Source organism: Lemur catta, chromosome X (assembly GCF_020740605.2).
Source record: "Lemur catta isolate mLemCat1 chromosome X, mLemCat1.pri, whole genome shotgun sequence".
NCBI lineage: Eukaryota > Metazoa > Chordata > Mammalia > Primates > Lemuridae > Lemur > Lemur catta.
The window spans coordinates 54,573,454-54,581,890 of record NC_059155.1 but is presented as its reverse complement, the minus strand read 5'-3'; the positions used below and the strand labels follow the sequence as shown (position 1 = coordinate 54,581,890).

Genomic DNA, 8,437 nt, shown 5'->3' with positions numbered 1-8,437 from the left:
GGTCTTCTCTGGCTCCATTTGAAGCATAGAATTATTTTTTCTAGCTCTGCAAAAAATGATGTTGGTATTTTAACAGGGATTGCATTGAATCTGTAGATCTCTTTGGGCAGTGTAGTCATTTTAACAACGTTGATTCTGCTGATCCATGAGCATGATATGTTTTTCCATCCATTTATGTCCTCTGCAATTTCCTTCCTCAGTGTTTCATAGTTTTTTTTTTATAGATGTCTTTCACCTCTTTAGTTAAATATATTCCTAGATATTTTATTTTCTTTGTTGTTGTTGTGAAAGGTATTGAGTCTTTGATTTGGTTCTTAGCTTTACTGGTGTTAGTGTATTACTTAATTTATTTTTGAAGACTTTAGTAGTCCATTTGTTCAGTGACTTTCCCAAACTACTTTTATCTTTTTTTTTTTTATGAGATGTGGTCTTGCTCTTGCTCAGGCTGGTCTCGAACTCCTGAGCTCGACTATCGGCCCGCCTCAGCCTCCCAGAGTGCTAGGATTACAGGCGTGAGCCACTGCACCTGGCCCCAAACTATTTTTAGGAAGACTGTATTCCTTGTGTGTAGTCATTAAAGTTTCTCTTCCTTAGTTCGTGTTCAGCTAATGTTTTGATAGAGATTTCCTTGAACATCAGGAACCAAAAAAACACCCAAACAAAAAATCAAACAAACAAACAACCTCCCCGTCTGCCTTTGTAGAATCACTCCGTTCTAGGGCATTCCTTCAATACTTAACCAGGCTTGCACTGAGCTTAGGAATCAGCCTGTGGTGAAAGCTTAGGGTTTTATCAGGTCTTTTCTGAGGATGTGTCTTGTGTGGAGCATGCACAGCTTTTCTAAATTCCCCCCTATACACAGCCGCTTTTGAATGTCCTAATTTCCTAAATAAACCCTCCGCAGCTTTTTGTTCTCAAGCCTTAGGTGGTCTGTTTTATGTTTTGACCATAGTCTTTCCCCCCAGGCATCTGTATGTTGCTAGTTTTTCTTGCACTGATTTTGAGCAATGCTCACCATTTTTCCAGCCTCAGTTCTGAGTGAAGTGAAGCAGAGATGAATGCCTTGTGTCCATCTTTCAGCCCCCAGTCAGGTTATAACATACATACATAATAATTTGCACACAATTTGCATACATAATAATTTGCTCTGTTCCCTCCAGAACCAAGATACTGGGGTTCCACATGAGAATGTAGGCTTCCCTATTTAAGACCATGACTGCATGGAGGGAGTGAGTGGGGCAAGAGCAAGTCAAAATACCATAAAACTTTGCTACCATTTTGAAGTTGCCTTTTTCTTTATTCAGCATTTGCTTGGCGTCTGTAAACCTTTGACTGTTTTCCACAGTTTTGAAAAAGTTTGTTCTGTCAGTTTCTGCTTGGTTATCAGTTTCTGTAGAGGAACAAGAGTTTGCAGCTGCCTACTACACCATTTTGTTGATGTCCTGCCTCCATCATCTTTCACTGCTTTATCTTCTTTTTTTCATTGTACTTATCATGATGCCAAGATAATATTCTGGATTTATTTGTTGACTTGTTTATTATCTATTTCCCTCATTAAAATGTTGGCTCCAGGAGTACAGGCACTGTATCTGTCTTATTTACCCTTGTTTCCCCCTACAAGTGTCAGGCTGTGCATACACATGTGTGTGTCACTATTTACTCTTGAATGAATGAACGTTATGCCAATAGTTTCCAATACTGGTCTGTCATCTTATGCAAGTGCCTGATGAAATTTTGCCAGTCTGGGGTCAAGTGTGGTGGCTCACGCCCGTAATCCTAGCACTTTGAGAGGCTGAGGCAGGAGGATTGCTTGAGGCCAGGAGTTCAAGACCATCCTGGGGAACAGAGTGAGAACCTTATTTCTACAAAAAATTAAAAAAAAATTAGCCGGGCATGGTGGCACACACATGTAGGCCCAGCTACTTGGGAGGCTGAGGTGACAGGATTTCTTGAGCCCACGGGTTCAAGGCTGCAGTGAGCTATGATCAGGCCACTCCACTCCAGCCTCAGTGGCAGAGTAAGACCTTGTCTTAAAAAAAAGTTTTTTCCAGTCTGCAGTAAAATGAGGATAAAAAAGACACTGTACTTTACATTTGATTTAAAGGGCTCTCCTTTACCTTATTTAGTTGCTAATTTGTACAAAAACTTAAAAGATATTATGCATAAATCAGGGAAATTTAAATAGTTGGATGTTTTATGATATTAGAAAATTATTCTTAAATTTTTAGATATTCTATGGTATTGTGGTTATTATTATAAAAAAGAGCCCTTGTATTTTAAAGATATGAGCTCAGGTATTTATGGAAAAAAATGTCTGGGATTTGCTTCAAAGTAATCTAGGATGTAATGTATGTTGTAGCAAGAGATGTAAGAATACTGGCCATGAATCAATAGTTGTTAATCTGGGTGAGGGGTACTTGGGGGTTCATTAGCTCTTCTTTCTACTTTTGTATATGTTAAAAAATTTTCATATTAAAAGTTAAGTAAACAGATTGGTCCTTTGCTTTGACAGTATGTGTAATTGTCCTTTCATTTTGAAAACGATGGTGATAGGAGCCAGTAGTTTGGTTTCAGTCCTTCCTTGGCACTATTTTATCCATCTCTCACAATTTTTTAAAGCGTTGTTTGGCCTGTGAAGTCCTAAAGTCTTGGGACTATGATGTCCTGGGACTGTGTCTGATCATGTGAGGCCACAAACATTTACTGACAAGATCGTGAGTGCCAGACTTTGCTCTGGACTGGAAATATAAGGTGAATTAGACATGGTGCATACTCCTTAGAATGGCTTTAGAAAATGAGAGAATGAATATAAAGTGCTTAACATAGTGCCTGGCACAGTGGAAATGCTCAATACATGTTTTCTTTTTTTTTCACGTCAGACGGGTAATGTGCCAATGTGGTAACAAGGATCGAGGGAGGCATATCTCACACATGTGCATGAAAACCTAATCATCATGCTTATGAACTACAAAAGGATCAATAAATGTTAACTATCACCACCACCGTTGCCATCATTATTAGCTTTCCATGTCAGTTTATATATAGCCCATTTTTTTTGCCATCTCCAAGATCCTAAGTATAGCCCATTTCTAACTGATAAAGTCATATAATTATCTATCACTCCTGAGCCCCAATGATGGTTTCATTTTTTTTTTTTTTACGGCAAACAAATCAGCAACGCTTATAATACTTGTTCATCAGGCTTCTTGCTGTTTTTCTCCTTTAGATCAAAGGTTCTTAAAGTGTGGTCCTGAGTCACTTAGCATCAGCATTACCCTGGAATTTGTCAGAAAAGCAAATTTTCAAGCAACCTTCCAAACCCACTGATTCAGAATCTCTGATAGTAGGCGGGCCCCAACGATCTCTGTTTCAACAAGCCCTCTACGCGGTCCTGGTGCATTTCTCTAGGAGTCCTGTGTGTGTCTCTGCGTATGTAAATGAGACTGTTGAGCCAATAGGATAGATGCACTTTAAATTTTAATAGACACTGTCAAACAGCCCTCTAAAAAAGGCACAAACTTCTACACCTACGCTAATGCCTCAGTTTGAATAGGGTTACTAAATCTTCACTTCTAGTATTCTCTTTCATCCGACCTGCCCCGCCTGATTGGATTGCATCAGCCTCCCGCTCACCCCGCCCGGTCGTACGTGCACACGCAAGTGTTGCCGGGTATTTCGGGACAAAACGCACATGGGGCGGGGCTTTGATTCCTCCTGCCTGGAGCGGGTAGGTCAAGGGAGTCAGAAAGGGGCATTATCTATCTTAGAAGTGGTTGGGACAATGGCAGAGGAAGGGATAGTGAGCTTTGGACTTTGCAGCTTTTTTTGGATCTCACTGTTTGGTAGAACCCCGAGTTTGCTTGCATCTGTCTGTTACATCAGTGTAGTGTATCGCCACTTTCAGAAAAGGGAAAGGGAGAACCCTGAGCCTGAAGCTCCGCCCCACCTGCGGCAGGGGCGTGCCTATTGGCCAGTGATAAGGGCGCATGCGAACTACTGACAATGACGTAATCTTGCAGATCCCGGCGGGAGGAAGCTTTTGGGGGAGGGAGGAGTTCCGGTGAGAGTAACTGGGAGCGAGGGATAAGTCTGGCCCAGGCCGGGGTTGAAACGTCTGGGCCCCAGAAGGAGGAAGAGGAAGGAGTCTTGGACCCTCTCTGAGAACGAGGGTGGGGTTGGGCCCTCGAGTGTGGAAGCCGCCGTGCAGGGAGATGTTAGAGCCACCGAAGGGCAGGTAGTCGGGTGGCCGCCAGGGGGTGACCGTACCTGCACACATCCACAAGTGGGCCCACACAGACTGGCTCATATATTTTTGAAAGTGTTTATTTTTGTTTCTGTTTTCTGTTCTGCTCTAGCATCCCAGAGAAAAAGAATTGTGGGTGATTCACCTTTGAATCACCAGCACGTAGTGGATGGCCTGGTACAAAAAAGACATAATTAAGACAGTTGACTGAAGGAAAAGACCCAAAAAAGTACACCAAAACCCCAGAGGTGTTCAAAAACGACATAAAGAAAGTTTAGGTCTTTTTTTTTTTGTAAATAGAGAAGGAATTTTAAACGTCCGCCAGCAGAGCCTAAGCCCACGCAGTTTTTACGTTGTTGCAATCGGAGTATACACATAACCCTGTATCCTTAGTTACAGCATAATAATTTTTCCCTGTTGCTATAGAATCTACACAGCCGTCATCCCTCGGTAATGGTTGTAGAATGTTCCATCAGACAGCTGTGCCACGATTCACTTAACCCTTCCTCTCTTGTTGGGTATTAAGGCTACTTTCCAGTGTTTGACCAACAAAAAATAGCCCTGCAAGGAATAATTTTGTGCTTAGAGCTTTTCCTATGGGAGTGGGGATGGGTGGATATTGATTTAGGAGCAGAATTACCCAGAAAATGACATGAACATTTTCTAGGCTCTTCTCGATCTGCTTTCCTGAAAGGGATTATACCCATTGACATAAAGAGGCCAAATCCGAAATCAACCCTGGTGGACTCCGGGTCTTGTCTGTCACCAGGCTGGTTTTAATTTCCCTGTCCTGCAGCAGTGCTCAAGTTTATTATTAGTTCTGACCTTTGGGGCCAGGCAAACACACACCAAAGGTTCAGGGACAACTTTAGCAACTGCAACAGCTGACATTGTGAGCGAGTGCAGCTCAGGTTTCAAGCTTAAGCAATTGGGTTGGATGAACTCGCCTCACTGAGACATGGAATCTGAGAAGAGGAACAGGTTTGGGAGGGAGCAGATGAGATCAGTTTTAAATATGTTTAGTTCGAGGTGCCTCTGGGACATGTAAGGGAAGGTATCCAGGAAACAGGCATACATATGGATAAACAACAGTCTTTGCCCTTCTCTGAACTCCCAGAGCTCCCTATCTGTGGATCTCTCATGGCTCAGGTTGCCTTTTACCTTGCAGTAGTACCCTAGGAGCTCCTTGAGGCCAGGATAAGGACCTATTTCATTTGTGTATCCTTCCTTCAGTGTTCAGCACAGTGCTTTACAGCTAGGGGGCCTTAAAGTTCTGTCCTGTATAGAGGAATTTCATTGATTTCTTAATCGGACGATTCCTGCAGTAGGGGTTCTGATCTGGAAGAAAATGTTTGTGAAGCTTGACAGCTCTGGGAAGGCTTCCTGTAAGAGGTGGCATAACGTTACTGTTAATAATCATGACCATTTGTTGAACACCTACCATGTACCACTTCTTGCCACCTTTACATTCTCTTCTGGAAGGATCAGCTCTATTTAGAGCTCCTGCTGAATGGTCAAGTGATAACTATGTATTACATCCACTCCTCCCTTAGGATACAGCACCTGATGGAAGGCCAGCACCACAACCTGTGAGTTGTACCGCCCAGCTTTACAAAATGAGGTGGGCCAATCAGATTGCTCTCTTGGGAATGTGAAATAAGAGATCCAGAAGGGAACTGCCAGTTAGTTGTGGGGAGCTGGGCTGACAGGTCCAGTAGACCAGAATGCTGGATGGATGAATGGCATTATGGACCAGGTCAAGTGCCTGTTAAAGTTCTGGGGGTGGTTGGCTGAGCAAGGAACATGGGGCAGATGTACAGAGAGAAGCAGACATGTAGTGTAGATGAATTATAGCTCTAGAACAGAGGTCCATGCCTCATCCAGAAATTTTCTGCAGTGCCAGGCTTAATAAGCTCTATTTGTACTTGATTTCTTACCCTTGGATTTCTGATTTTTGATCTAGCTTCACTGGGTTTCTGTTCCTTGCATCCAAGAGTCCTAATCAGAACAGCCTTTTAAATAGATTTAATTTAATTTGCAGTTCTTCCCTCTGAAATGAGTGTACTTTTGTCATTTTACAAATGAAGAAACTGAGGCTTAGTGACATTAACTTGACCAAAGTACCAGAGCCAGTGATGGAGCCAGTCTATCTGATTCTCTTCATCTCTTTTTAAAGCATTAATACATTATTGTTATTTTTAAAATTATCACAGCTTGTTATTTAAAAAAAGATAAAAGAAAAGGGTATTGAGTCCTTAATTTGGTTCTCCGATTGACTGTTATTGGCATATATGAATGCCTCTGATTTGTGTGTATTGATTTTGTAACCTGAGACTTTACTGAATTCATTGATCAATTCCAGGAGTCTCTTGGTTGAATCCTTGAGGTTTTCCAGATATAACATCATATCATCAGCAAAGAGTGAGAGTTTGATCTCTTCTTTCCCTATTTGGACTCCCTTGATTCTGCTCTCTTGCCTGACAGCTCTCGCAAGGACTTCCAATACTATGTTGAAAAGTAATGGGGACAGTGTGCAGCCTTGTCTGGTTCCAGTTCTAAATGGGAATGCTTTCAATTTTTCCCCATTCAGTATGATGTTGGCTGTGGGTTTGTCATATATGGCTTGTATCATTTTTAGGTAGGTCCCGTCTATGCCTATTTTGTTAAGCGTTCTTATCATAAAAGGGTGTTGAATTTTGTCAAAAGAAAAACAGTCAGTGCAGACATGATCTGATCTGACCCTCAGTCAGCTCTTCTGACCCTTCCCTTCATTTACTAGGCTCCAGCTCCATTGGCCTCTGTTTCTGGAACATGCCAAGGTTATTCTTACCTTTGATCCTTCTCACTGAGTGTTCCTTCTCTTTGAAATGTTTTTCCCCTTGATTTTCCAGTGGCTTGCCCCTTGTTTTCGTCTCTGCTCAATTGTCACTTCCTAAGAGAGGCCTTTGCCTAATCATGCACTATGAAATAGCTCACCCAACTCCTTTTCCCACTGCTCTCTGTCATATCACCTGTTTTTTTTTCTGCATAGCCTTCATCACTGTCTGAAATTGTGTTGTTCATTTATGTAATTGTTTGTTGTCTGGCTTCCCTTCCAAAATGAAAGCAGAGGCTTCATCTGTATCCCCAGGACCTAAAACAGTATGGCTGCATAATAGAAGTTCAATCAATATTTGTTGAATAAATGAATATATAAACTAAAACAAGAAGTCCTTATCCAACCCTTTGCTCTCCCAATACCAATCACCAGAGATAGTAACTTAAAAGTTTCATTTATATCTTCACAGACATTTTCTATACATATACAAACAAGCATATATCTCTATATAAAGATAAATATATGCTTTTATCTTACACCAATGGAAATTCTACAACTTGCTTTTTTCACATGACATCTTTCCATGTCAGTATATGTAAATCTACCTCATTAAAAACAAAACAAATCCATAGTATTGCATTGTGTGGAGGTACCAGAATTTATTTAATAAAGCCTCTCTTAATGACAGTTATTTTTTCAATGTTTTTGTTATTATATAATGTATTGTTGAAATAAATATTCGTATTATATATGTATTTGCACAAATGCTCCCACACTGATTTGTTGTCTTTTGGCTTTGCGTGTGGTGTATGCAAAGAGAAATTTTATTTAAACATATGATCAGGTTTATCAATAATTCACTTTATGAGTTTCATTTTTTTCTCTTCTTTTTTAAAATTTTATTTTTAATTAATATGGGTACATAATAGTTGTACATATGTATGGGGTACATGTGATATTTTGATACAAGCATTCAATATGCAATGATCGGATCAGGGTAACTGGGATATCCATTACCTCAAATATTTATCATTTCTTTGTTTTGGGGACATTCCAAATCCACTCCTCTAATTATTTTGAAATATGCAATAAATTATTGTTAACTGTAGTCGCCCCATTGTACTGCCAAACACTAGATCTTACTTATTTCTACTATGTAACTGTAATTTAGTACCAATTAACCAATCCCTTGTCCTGCACCCCCGAAGCCTTCCAAGCCTCTGGTAATCATCGTTCTATCCTCTACCTCCATGAGAGCAATTTTTTAAGCTCCCACATATGAATGAGAACATGCGATATTTGTCTTTCTGTGCTTGTCTTATTTCATGTAACATAATGGCCTCCAGTTCCATCCATGTTCTGCAAATGACAAGATT

At 40.7% G+C, this 8,437-nt stretch overlaps 1 non-coding gene across 1 annotated transcript; it reads right to left on the bottom strand.

Moving 5' to 3' along the window:
• Positions 1-2,873: 2,873 nt before the first annotated feature.
• On the bottom strand, positions 2,874-2,977 carry LOC123628998. Its single transcript, XR_006731871.1, has one exon. It is a non-coding gene; the product is annotated as a small nucleolar RNA U13 (small nucleolar RNA).
• Positions 2,978-8,437: the final 5,460 nt, after the last annotated feature.